At 45.9% G+C, this 13,578-nt stretch overlaps 1 pseudogene; it reads right to left on the bottom strand.

Moving 5' to 3' along the window:
- Positions 1-200: 200 nt before the first annotated feature.
- On the bottom strand, positions 201-1,116 carry LOC120847017 (annotated as a pseudogene).
- Positions 1,117-13,578: the final 12,462 nt, after the last annotated feature.

The raw sequence follows: 13,578 nt of genomic DNA, 5'->3' as shown, positions 1-13,578 counted from the left end.
AATTGATTTACTCAAACAATAGCCATCTTCCACAGGTCGATAATCAAATTAGCCCGACTAGTCTCAGAAGAGCAAATCAAGCACACGAAGTATAACAAATTGTAAACAAAGAAAATCACTTATGAATGTAGAGTTACCTGAAGTTACTTCTTGTTTTGCTCCTAAGGTGTTCCACCTTAGGAGCAAAACAAGAAGTCTGAAGATGTGAAAGGCACAATCTCGATAGATTTCCCTTGTTGACACAAAGGCAAAACAGGGACAAATTATCACAGGATGTTTGTTTTGAATATTTCAACTCCTAGGGAACAGTCACTTTACTTCGGCACACCTGGTTACATTACATCAATCGCGCTCAAGAAGGTTTGACAGATCACAGACATAGCATGCTGAGGGCTTCCTGAAAGTGAGAAAAAGGCATGGTGCCTTCAGCTGCTGTGGTTTAACAGCCTGCAAGTTCACGTGAGAAAGAAAACAAAGCCTGATGTGCTGCGGGAAAGCACCTGCCAAGTGATGACAACTTCCCTGCACAGAAGTGTTACCTCACCTTTCAAAGGCAACACTCTCAAAATGGTGAAATCGCACATATCCTTTATTTGAATGACCTAGGAGTCTGTCTTTTTACTCCTGGCATAGTTTCGGCTGTGACAAATCTGCCCTTTCCATGCGAAGTGCTTGTACTCTGTAGCCTGATCAAAGGCGGCCCCAGATCCAGCGGAAAGACAACTCTGTTCCTCTTTGCTCAAGGATGCCTTCGAAGAGGAACCGAGCAGGCACACTTCGTTTGCATACTTGAAGTTTTGGTGTTTAGTGTATCCCAGAATATCACAGCACATCACTTTGACGCTGTCACTTAGAAGCGAGGACACCAAAGTTTGATCCCAACTGCTGATACTTCACTACCCTTTCCGGAAGAGCATTTGATCCTTTCACCAGCTTCACAAGCTGCCCGTTACCGCTTTCAAATTCAAAAGCAGAATGGCCCCACAATGGCCCCAGTTGCTGCACTGCTTCCGCTAGGTGGAGTAACTGGTGCAGGCTGAACGTCATTGCTGGAGCTCCATACAGCCTCCCTGTCATGCCCACAAAGGTCCAGAGGAGTTTCTCTGAAAGCACAATATGACATTATTAAAGCTGGCCCGAAGTAGGACACAAAGAAACCGAAGGGGGAGAACTCGCTTGCAACATCAATGGATGCTGGAGTTACGGTGTCCCTCAAAAGTGCATGGACGGCCTCCACCAGCTTCTTTATGTACGGCCAGTATTGGCCCAGAAGGACCCTGTACATGCAGGGAAGCGAGTGGTACAGCAGCCAGTGGCGCCATTCGGAAGCCTTCCAGAATAGGCGTGTGCTCAGTGCCCTTGGGAGTCTCGTGGAGCTGTGTGGTGGCTTGATTTCAGCCAGCTGGCTGTTGATGACAGCAATAGAGGCAGTGTTTCCTGTAAATAAACAGATCAAATGTTACTAAATAAATGAAAGCATTTGCCAGTCTGTTTTTGAAAACTGGGGCAGAATCTTTGGCAATTTAGTATGAAACAATTGGCTTAGATAAATTATCCCTCTTAAAAAGAGTGCAAATTCTATGTGCCATTACTCCGATAAAACATACGCTTGGTTTTCTAATACAAACGTCTAGCTTTATGGTCGAATCCACCCAATATGTAAGTGAAATCAGTGCATACTGCCTGCTAAAGATGACAGAAAGTGCAGCAACAAAGAAAATAGTTTAGACGAGACATAGCACGAAATGCCTTGCGTGGTTTAGCTCCCCAGTTTTGCCCATGCTCTTTTCCCGGTTTATCTTTCTACGTTACACAATCCAGCTGAATTCTTCGTTTTATTGCTCAGTGCAGTCAGTCTGCAGAAGTCTTACGAGGCTTAGCCTCCACAATTCATTGAGCTCTTTTGCGAACTAATAAGCTAGTTAAAGTACCTAGAAGCCACACTGACAGATGTAATGATCTGGTTCCAACCGGCTTGGTGTCCTGTACTGTACTGTTGTAAAATCTCTAGAATTGCATAGCGAACTGACATAATGCCTCCTCTCCTTTTTCCTTCCTTGTGCTAAAAGTTATTTAAAGATTGTACAACATGTTTCGAAATTGGCACCCTGGATTAGAAAGAATGAAACAGGAGATTCTCCTGATGTTCACTTCCAAAGTCTCTTGTTTAAGCTACCGTGATATACAGGGCATGCACCATTGTCGCATAACTGCCTACCCCATATCACACTTTTGAACCGTTTGAAAAGTAAGCAAAGAACATGCAAAGGACTCCCATTAAAGAAAAGGGGCAGAAGTCATTTCCAACGAGAAAGGAAATACCAGTGATGCTGATATACTTTTTAGTAAGCTGGTCTCCTCCACCTCTTCCATGTGACAGGGCTATATAACACTGGACGCAAATGTCACGACATGATGTGAGAAGAGCCTTGAGGAACTGACAGAATGCACTGAAAGAATAAAACACGTAAAGGACAAACACAGACACACACAGTTCTTTCAATGAGCAGCGAACATTTATGAGATGCCCATTACCCTACGACCTTGAACGACAAAGAATTGAAAGAAAACGAAAATATTCAAAATTTAATATAAAACCAATTTACTCACAAACTTTAAAAATACCAAATTAAAATGATAGCAAAAAAATTATAGGGAAAAACTTAAGGAAATTTCGTGAAAAAGGGGGAAAGGAAGAAAAAAAAGAAAGGAAATTAATGACGAAAATAATCCTGGAAAATGGGAACAAGAGGGACAAAGGACAAACACAAATCTCCAAACACAGCTAGGTTCTTGTCCAGCTCGCTTGTACCTTTACATTAACTGCATTATAATCAGGAAATTAACCCCTGAAAAGGGGGGAAAATAAATAAGAAAAGAAAGGAAAAGACAAAATTAATTGATCACAACAAGCTTTTTACGATAATTTTTACGCTAGAAATTCCAGCTTTTTTGACGACAAAGCCAAAGATGTCCCAGAGACATTGCTCACGGCATATCTGACCTTAAACGCTTCTATTGTTTCGGGCCCACATTTATCTATGTGTGAACTTAGCTAAGTGGTGTTTTCAAAGTGTGGGGTGCAATCGTGGCAGGTACGGGCATGCAGAACTATTGGGTGGAACGAGTCCGATGATGCCTTGGTAACATCTAAATGGTGTTCCCTAAAGCGAGCATTTAGGCATCTTCCGATGGCCGATGTATTCGCCTTCGCAGCTCAATGGACTCGAATCAAGTTCAATTTCAAGTTTTATTCGCCTCAAATACGTTCGTTCAAACGTATTACATGAGGGGGGGTAGAAAAATACAAACAAATGCAATGATATAATGGAAATAAAAGAACTAACTAAGGTTAAAAATTAACAACAAACAAAAACTAAAAACAAACTATACAGAATTCAGAACAAAGTTTACAGAAACCGGGCACAACAGAACTGGGGACTCAGTGCACAATTTATAGGAAACACAAGCAGACATGGCGCTGAAAACATAGTACCAAAGCCAAAAATTTTTTGCGGAATATTTTTTATCATTCTATTCAGTGACTATGTCGTTTGGGAGAGAATTCCCATTTTTAATGGACAGAGCAAGAGGAGAGTATTTGTATCTATTAGTGCGACCAAATATAGGTGCAATTTTCAAGGAATGATCATGACGCAAAGAAATGTATGAGACAGACTTACAGTGAGTGAGCATAAATGATTGCATGTTGTAATAAAAGTTATGAAAAAGAGTAAGGCGAGCGACTGTCCGACGTGATTCAAGAGAAGTTAAATTAGAAAGAACCAAGTCTAAGTGGGAGACACTGGTTTTCGTACTGTAGTTTCGATAAATGATTCCAATGGGTCTTTTTTTATTTTTAAGGCCTTTTGCAAGGCGTTTTGTTCGGCCACGCTACCCATGCATTTGCGACCTCGCTGCACCAGGATAGAAAAGTGCGTTCATTTCGCGCGTGTGGGGAAAGGGGAGGGGGTCAAAGTTTTGACTTCCCAGTTGGGGGTGGGTTTAATATGCAAGTGAAAAAAAAAGTCGAAATTTTGGAAGCCGACTTGGGGGGTGCGTTCATTACGCGAGTGCGTTCATTGTGCGTGTAAATACATACCTTACTCATAACTGTTGCAAAGCATGACCTGATGCACACCTCCGCTCTCTTTATATAAACATTGCCCTCGTACTCCACTGAGGTTGAGTGGAGGTAAACATCCAGGAGATCCAGGAACTGACACGTGCCGTGTTTCTGGATAACGTTGTTCATACTGAAATGTTTTTGGTTGACAAACTTTATTACGAGAACGGGAACGACGCCAGGCACATAGCTGTTTTGTGGTGTAAGGCTAGCTGAGTCGCACGTGTGGGTATCAACGCCGATTTGTGAGAAACTGCGAAGTGGGCACCACCAACCATAGTTTTCTAAATACATAACAGATCCTTTTTTCCCTTTTATTTTGCAAAAAGAAAGTTTATGCGAATTTTAAGAGTTCAGAGTCCACAGATTCGGCGATACCTTGCTGGCTGAACAACTTGATGGCTTGATCGAGTGGTTTCGGGTATGCGGGACTACTGGGCAGGACATTGGTGAGGTTGGTCGTTGAACGTGAGTTGGTAGTAGTCCTCAGGGATCGCGTTGTTGTTTCAAGCGAATGGTCAGATGGGGAATCGATTTCTTCTGTAATGCCCCCCCCCCCCCTCCCCTCCCCCGTCTTCCGCTCTGATTAGGTATGATCGTGGCTGTTGTCCGACTTGGACCACAATTCCGGGTTCCCATTTGTGGTTTCGACGGAAATAGACTCTCTCGCCTTGACTCAGAGGACGTAGTGGTTTGCTGTGTGCGTCACCATGTCGGTGCTGACACTTTTGACGGAACTGAAGGCGTGCTTGAACCTCCCTGATGTTGTAGTGCTGCTCAAGTTAACGCGGAGCAGCTGGCTTGAGGGTTGTGATCCTGCGGCCCATTAGCAGTTCCAATGGGGACAGGAGCTGATCCATCGGTGTGTCCCTAAGCTCCATAAGGACAAGAGACAGGTCGTTGCCTTCCTTCGGTGCCTTGGTCAAGCTGTTTTCATTCTTTGAACTGACCTCTCTGCAAGTTCATTCGACTGTGGGTAATCAGGAGAACTTGGATTATTTGTCATGTCCAAGCACTTGAGATACCCTTTGAATGCTTCAGAGTTGAATGGCAGGCCGTTGTCACAGACCCCTTCTAGAATGCCGAATCAAGCAAACTCCTTTTTTAGGGTTGCGATCCTTTGATAGCAGAGGTGTCCCCCTTTTGCTCTATCACAATGTACTTGCTAAAGTAGTCCACTACAAGTAGGTAGGTGACACTGTGGAGATGGAAGAAGTCATTGGTGACGATTTGCCATGGTTGTGTTGGAGACCGTCTGTCTCCCAGGGGCTCTCGTTGGTTCGACCGCTGGTGTTGCTGGCAGAGTTGGCCGTTGGAGACCATTCTTCTGCCAGCACCCGTTCTCCGAAACAATGCCGCGGAGCGGGGCGTTTTCTGCATGGGTCTTTGCAGAAAAAAAGGCACTCTTATGAACTGATGTGCGGGCAAAGCTAACGCATTTCTTTCTCAGAGCGGGGAGGTTCAGTTGAGAGCATATCTCCCTAGCCTCAGACCTTAAAGACCCTGAAGGTCTTTCCTTGAGTAAAGCAGTTTTTTTTTCGAGTGCAGCTTCCACCTTTTCCTCTTAGATGTCCTCGTTCATAACAACGAAAACTACCATCTTTTCTTACTCTAGCAGCTTTAGCTGGGCGTTGCGGAGCTCCTCTACTGTTGAGTATACATATGACTTGCCTGGAGGAGGCAGGTGGGCACAAACGGAATGCACAGCTGTCCCTACGAAGTTCTGACGATCCTTTTCAGGGTTACTTGCTGCTACCTTGTAAACGGATGTCAGTTGGTCTACCCTCGATGCTGGAAGGTCTAGGGCGAACTTGGGCCCGTGAGACAGAAGTCCCACCGTGTCCGGGGAAAGCTGTTTGTCCAAAAGTACAACAGGGGGTTTCAGTTGAAGTCCGAAGCCTTCTGGCAAGACTTGCGTACCTCCCCAGGATTTTTACCCCTGCGGCCTCCAAGAGCCCGACTGCAGAACTCCTGAGGAAGAGGAACGAGGGTCTGTGGCGTAAAACGCATCGAGGAGTGCTGTCGTGGCCGGGGAGAGTCATTCTCATGAGTCGAAGTTCCTGGGATATCTCTATTCTTGAAATCTGCATGATCCTGTAGCTTGACAACCAAGTATGGGAGTGGAATCCCAGCACAAAGTCCACGGAGGCGTGGGCCACGTTTTTTCGCAAGCAAAGCCCCAGGGAGCGTAGACGGAGCCGCAGAAAGTTAATTATTGAGATGTAGCTGACGGCTTGAAGGAAGTTGCGGGGATTGAACACAGGGTGACGGGCGGACGTACTGAGTCAGGACATGAAGCTCACACAACTTGAATTAAAATTTAGGGAGCTTGTTCATAGAGACTTACAAACACAGAAAGAATAAACCCAAAGAGGTCAGAAACACAGACAAGTACATATCTTTCTTTTTTAAAGTTATTATATGGTTTTCCTCTTATCTTTTATCACGGAGACAGTATAGACCTTTGCAGAAACAGCTCGCTGGCCGCCGCCATTTTGCGACTCGAGTGACCCCTATTAGCCAAAAATTTCTGCCACCCGCCTGAGCTGTGGAAACCCGATCAGCGCGACTCCCCACCTGCATCGTGTGTTCGGAGTTCGCCGGCTTTCCTTCTAAGTGTTTACTCTATTTGCCTGTTCAGGATGCTTGCGTGTTTTTGTAATCTTCCACTGTGAGAACTTGGGAATACCAGGACTTATAGCCTTCTGGACCTTCGCAAGAAACGAGCGAAGAGAACGGGCGAAGAAAGCGAACGTCAAGCAGCCCGCGACGCAGGCCGTTCGACGTTCTTCGAGGATTATTTCCGTTGAGATAATCTCCGAAAAGCCTTCCCGGATATGTTCCCGGTCTTGGCGAGAAGTAGCTGATAGGGTCCGGGGAATGGGAACTAAATAGACACGTTCGTTCATTCGCACTAGTGCTGTGTATAAAAAACATCACTCTTCAAAACGTACCCCAAGACAAGCCGGATTCCGTGCGATCGTCGTGAAGTGACTGTCGTCGACACTGTATTTTGGATATGCTGTGTTATTTGAGACCTTTCTCAAATCATGTCCGGATAACGCGGCACCGTGGGGTACGCGTACAATATATGTTGTTCGATTTATGAGACTCGTTGAATTTCATATAGTGAGGGGGCAATACCCATGCAGTTCGGCTATCCTCTGGTGTGGTCAAATATATTAGGCAGTTAAGGTTGACACGGCTGAGTGTATAGTGCCGTTATAATCGCCACAGAACACAAAAGAAAAAATAAAGTGAGGCGATTTTGCCGCCACCAGCATTCAAAATTGCTCCTACGCAGGCTGCCACAGCCTACTGACGAGAAAACCCACAGCTCAGCGCAGTCGGGCAACACTGACGTACAGTCTCAAAACCAGGGATGCGCGCTGGAAATCGCTTCGTTCGAGACTGCCGCTGGAAAGGTCTATATCGAGGTCAGGGGGAGTAAACCTTGTGCGGTTTTTGATCTGGTCTGGAAACTTCAGGGAAGTGTTCTGGGTCTCTTTTTATTTTCGATATTTATAAACGATCTACCCTATGACGTTTCAGTTCAAATCAAACTTTTTGAAGACAATTGTGTGGTTCATAATAAAATGAAAACAAAAGATGATCAGATAAAATAAACCGTAATTTACAAAAAAAGAAAAAAAAAGAAAATAGGCATTGGTGCGACAAATGACGAATCGTGGGGTTTCCACACCATATCAAAAATCATTATTTATGTCTATAACTAAAACAAAAAATCTGCTGGCCTATAATTATGACATGAATGGTTCTGAGCTTTAAGAGTTAAAGAATTTAAGTACCTAGATGTAGTATTTAATCTTGACTTAAGTTGGAATACCCATATAAACAACGTGTGCATCAAAGCTAAAAAAGCACTGTGGGGCGACAGACGCAACTTTGCTGAAGCGACTCCTGAATGCAAATATGCTCCAAAAGCCAGGGTAGTCATAACGGAATAAGTTTACAGTGGCTTAACACAACAACAAAAAATTAACAACAACACAGACGTTTCGCCACCTATCCGGGTGGCATCATCAGTGTGAACTGGCCCGGTGGTTGGGAGAGTCAAAACCAGTCGACTCTAATCTACAAGTCCCCGTAAACGTCCGGTGGGGGGCCCCGGTTCGTCTTGCACGCCTCGGGGTCTCGGCGGATAAACCACGATTCCACGAACTTCCTCGGGTCTCACCTCTGCTCACGAGCAGCATTGTCCAAGTCAAACGTATGCGCAGTCGTCCAGCTGTGGTCAACAAGCTCAGACTTGCTTCTCGTGGCATGCGTGGCCTTCACCACATCCCTTCTGTGTTCCTCAAGTCGGAATGTACCACCACCTCTCAAGCTGAGGGGCAACATTCCGACGTAGTCTCCTGCCGAAAAGTTATACAATGCTTGCGGCGGAGAGGCATCAGAGTTACTGCGAGTTGGGTAATTAAAAATAGAGATCACTACATCAAGCGCGGGGTGGTACATATCCTCAGGCACCATTGGCATTTCACTCCAAGTCACACGTACACCGTTCGTATTTGAAAAACATAAATCTAAAGCATTGCCTTGCTTATTAAGAACATTGTTGAGCCGCTTCAGATCCAAAAAAGAAGAGAAGTCTAAAAGATGGTTGCATTTCTCCTTTCAATAAAAGTTATCAGTCAAAACGTTGCACGCCTGTAGCTCGTTGAGTTTTTCTAACCCAACCAGACAACGCTGAAAATCACCAGGTGGCTTTTCTGGGGGGAGATAGAACAGACCAATAAGAACACGTTCTCTCTTTGCATACTCAATTTCGACGAACAAGCTCTCAGGAAAGTTTTCTAAATCTTGACGCCTCCTTGAGCTGTCGACCGCGACCAACACACCGCCTCCCGCTCCAGCTCCTTGAAACAAGTCACGGTCGTGCCGGTACACAACAAAACCAGGCGGAAAGTAATCGGAGGACCCGATGTTAGGACGCAACCAAATTTCCGTTAGACAGAAGATTGCATAATTAGACACTGTAACGTTACAAAAAAAAGCAATCGGCTTTTGTGCGTAAGCCGCGGACGTTTTGATATAATAAATCTATGCCAGGCATCACTTGTCAGCGGTTGTGGGATGTCCCTCTGAAGCGTGGAGCATGTCTCTCTGAAGGGTTCCTCTGAAAGGTTTAAAAAGGCTGGATTTAGGCCACACAGCTGGATCAGCAAGTTTCTCAAAATCCTCCGCAGCCGCGGCCACATGAAAGGAGCCGTAAGTGTCGAAACGGGTCTTTAGGTGACGGCACTCCACTTTGTCGATTCCAACGGAGGACAGGCGCGAAGAGTCGTCCTTGCAGATAATATCCGGCGCCAGCTTCGTAACAAACAGCGCTCTCAGACTCGTTGACGGCGAAACAACGCACAGCTTGTTGGTCTTGAATGCCCCGGTCAAATAATAATAAATGTAATAATAATAATAGTAATACTAATAATAGTAATTAGACGAGCCATACACGAAAAATATGTATTTTTAGCTCACCGTTTGGACAAAGTCTACAATGCTGTCCGAATGTACTTCTATGTTGCATTCAAGTGCCGTTTGATGGTTCTGCTACCGAGGACCCTCCTCCCTCAAGGCACGGGAGAAGAGGACGCCAAAGCGGTGTTTGCAAGCCGACGGGAGGCTAAATATGTTTAGTATATAGAGACATGGGCCGCCTTTCCTTTGGGGAAGGATCTCTACGATGTCGTGCTCCACGTCGACTCCGCCAAGATTTTTGTACGAAGCGGTTAGATGTCTACGAGTGAGGATGGCGGTATTGGGTTCCTCGTTGTCAGGAGTTTGGAAGGCTCTATAGATGGCAAGTTTGACCGCGCGGCGGGTTTTCTGAATCAATATGATATCGGGGGGAGTTTGGAGGGACTGGAGGCAGTGTTAAAGATAGCCACGCTTCAGTCGGAAGCTGTGGTAATTCCATTGCCAGATAGTGGTTTGGTGCCTACTGAGGCGTGGCGGGCGTGGGAGAGGTAAAGCCATATTGAGGGATGCACTGTTAGAGGTAGGGTATGGATGGTGGGGGTGGTGGAGGAGTTTAGGACCCCAACTGGGATGAGATGTTGGTGAGTTGGTTTATTTGACTGGTGAGTTGGGCCAATCTGGAGGAGTACTTTGAGACAGCGTTTTCTATCGCCGTACAACGGCTGTAACGTTTCGCTCTAAGGTTTGCAGTCTGGCACTGAAAATGCGAGACATTTCGGTCATTGACGCTGAGTCGGTGTAATTTGTCTACGATTTTGAGGCCATAGTATTGATTACTCTACGCTTGACAGACTGGGCGGTGCTGTCAGGTGAGGATATGGCAACTGCAACGGGTTGTGGGGGAGGAGTAGGAGTGGGCGCTGGAGGGGTAGGAGTTGGCGCTGGAGGGGTAACCTTTCTGTTTAAGGAGGGGTCGTAAGTCTGCATTTTCCTTCTAAACGGCAGTGATTTATTGTGTGAGGGTTTGGACCTTTTGCCGTAGAGTTTGGACCTTTTGCCGTAGGGTTTGGACCTTTTGCCGTAGAGAGGGGCGGTGATGAGAGACATCCGACGGGCAAGGAGAATAGCCGGGTCGTGATTGCAGTCGATTAGGTATTGGCTGATGTCCTCCGGTGGACCGTAATCTGGCACATTAAAGATGATTCCGCGTGAGATCTTCGCAGGATTTGCCATATATGTGGCCAGAAAATAGTTCTCTTCGCCCTTCAGAGGGGGTGCTGAGTAGTATAGTTTTGAATGGCATTGATTCGAATTTTATCATCGCGTGCCACGTTGTAATTGGTCTGGGCAGTGTTAAAGACGAAGTCTTGCAGCTTGCCTGTGCTCATCGAGCTTAGGTTGAGGCCACCACGTGCACGGATGATGATCTTGTAGTAGTCAGGGAGTCTTGCGAGCTGCGGCGGGCGCGTCTTGAAGCCAGGCCTTGGCGAGCTGCGGAAAACCGGACGCCAAACGCGCCTCGCCGCTCGACTTGGTCGTTTACGTCGCCATCCGTTGTTTACCCTTGCAAGTTTTTTAGCCCTATGTTTTGCAGAAAGGGAGCTACGCTTTGTAATTTTACAAAAACCAACCTGTGAAATATACCTTTGACACAAAGTTCAGATTGCTATGTGCAGGCGCCAATTTTTATGGCCCATTTTAGATCGAGCCTGGTTATTTCAGTCACCCTATACTTACTGCCAGGTTGGATCACATTGGCATCTTATTAGCCTTCCTTTTCTTCACTTGGCTTTTACTAGTATGCTTTCACAAAAGTAGGAGTGAGGTCCTCGGTCGACTTCGGCGCGAACCTTAGGATGAGAGAAAATGGCAAAATGGCCCGTTTCCCGCCTTTCATGTACTTTATGTACCCGTAGGTCATTGTGAACACTACGAATTAGTTTTTAACCTCTAGGTGGTAGTGGAACGACTGGTTGGCAAGAAGCTATCGAAGGAACAAGCGAAAGTGAGAAACCAGAGCAGCCAAGGCGAGCAATGCTGGCGACACGCACGGAGGGACAGCGGATTGGATCTCGGATTGGATTGAAAGTGTCAAAGACAGTTGGTTGTAAATTAGAACGGAGCAGTAACTTGTTACCAGTATAGGGTTGTTGCACAATACCATGGTTCAATGCTGCTAGCTCTTCGTGGATCTGATCAAAACCCACTGGAATCTATGTTGGAGGCATTCATTGCTGTTATCCTATGTTTTGTGTGCTTTGGGGCCTTGTCTGCATGGTACTTTGTGCACCCACTCGAGGTTGAAGACAGTCAGTTGCTCTGTGATTGTTTTAGCCGTAAAACTTGGTGTCAACGGAGCCACGGCCAGCAATATTGTTTTTTCTAGAATTCCGGAAATCATTAGGAACCAGGACAAGGCGACGCTCGAGCAATCGGTTTGCCGACATTATGAATGGCTCCCAACGGACACGCCGGCACAACCTCAACCAGGCGGGTAAAGACAGGAGTAGAACACGGCAAGTCCTGGGCGCTAACATCTCCAGTCCCGAGAGAAAGAGCGAAAAAAGGCAGAGAAATAAAGCAAACAAAAAGTTAGGCGTGTTCGTTTTGCCGCGACAAGTTGAAGTTGCTCGAGCACTTGTCAGGTTTATTTAAATTTATCACTGCGCGACTCCTGTGTTCTTCTGCAAAGACAGAAAATAACAAGGTAAAGACTTTACTGGTGATGTTTGGCTGCATCTTGGTGCATATAAAGGCCTCGGCAGCGATAGGGCTCATCGAAATCGCGAACTGGGACCGCCGATCTCCGCTTCTATGTTCCGCCATTTCGAAGCGGCCAAACGTAGGGGACCTTTCGTTTCGGATTATTATGTTAACTCTACACTCTTAAAAAAATAATTAAAAAAGGAATGGACGGGTGTTGACTGTACTCTTTTTGGAGAGAATCCGGGTTATCGCAAGCTATACTCTCTCTAGGGACCAGGAATATGAAAAATACATGCAAATATGAATCAAAATACAAATACAAAAATACTTCGTCAAAAATGTATTTAATTACGAGTCTAATTACATTTAAAAAAATTGCGGTGGCTTAGCTCGGCTATGCCAGGATATACGCAGCGTGAGCTTAGGCGCATAAAATGAGAGGTGCTATCAAGCAGCTCCGGTGCAGCGTCAGACTTGGCTACTGCGCAACGGAGGCACATAGCTGGGCACGCGGCGCCGCCAGTGCGTCTGCCGTGGCTGTGACGTCACTCCTCTGGAATGCGAAGACTGGCGAGGCGAGCGCGGTGGCGGCGGATCCCGCGGCGACTTGGCCTCCGCCCCGCCAGCTGTGCGCCGTGCGACGTCACTGCTCCTCGCACTTGCGCAGCACGGAGCATGGCTCATTATGCCAGCCACGCGAAACTGCTCAATTTCGGCCAGTGTAGCTCACGCTACAAAAAGCATTTAAATACAAGATACAAATACAACCAAATGTATTTGTTCTCTTCCAAATACTTTTCTAAATACATTCCTCAAAATTTGCGAGAGCGACTTCAGGGCACCTGCAACGGGTTTCTACGTATCTCTACGCACACTCTGGAGTAAGTTTGCGAGGCTCTAGTAACGTAATAGAAATATAATCACAAAAAAATTTAATCAGCTTGGACGTAATAGGTGAAAAAGTACAGAGCCTCAAGCAGCTTTTTTTGTCGATTACATGTTGGTATATACCAACAAAGAACCGAGACGACCAAGACACGGAGCACTAGCTAAAGAATTTTTTATTGTTGCAACTCGCACCAGTTAACGAAAATCTGGACGACACGCGCATTTAGAATGTTCCAGGCAAAATTATGGATGGAAATCAGGCTGGAAAGCATCACAAGTTGTCACAGGCGCTTATTTAGCCAGTCTGCCTGTGAACGTCGATTTCATCACTATTCTTGCCCTGGACTAGCACCGTAATCACAAAGTCACTAAACGCTTGTGCTTGATTAAGAGACACTGCATTCGGTGCAGAACGTAGT

The sequence above is a fragment of the Ixodes scapularis genome, unplaced genomic scaffold, assembly GCF_016920785.2.
Source record: "Ixodes scapularis isolate PalLabHiFi unplaced genomic scaffold, ASM1692078v2 ptg000597l_1___fragment_1__unscaffolded, whole genome shotgun sequence".
Lineage (NCBI taxonomy): Eukaryota > Metazoa > Arthropoda > Arachnida > Ixodida > Ixodidae > Ixodes > Ixodes scapularis.
Note: the sequence above shows the minus strand (reverse complement) of the source record. Positions and strands in the feature narration are given on the sequence as shown.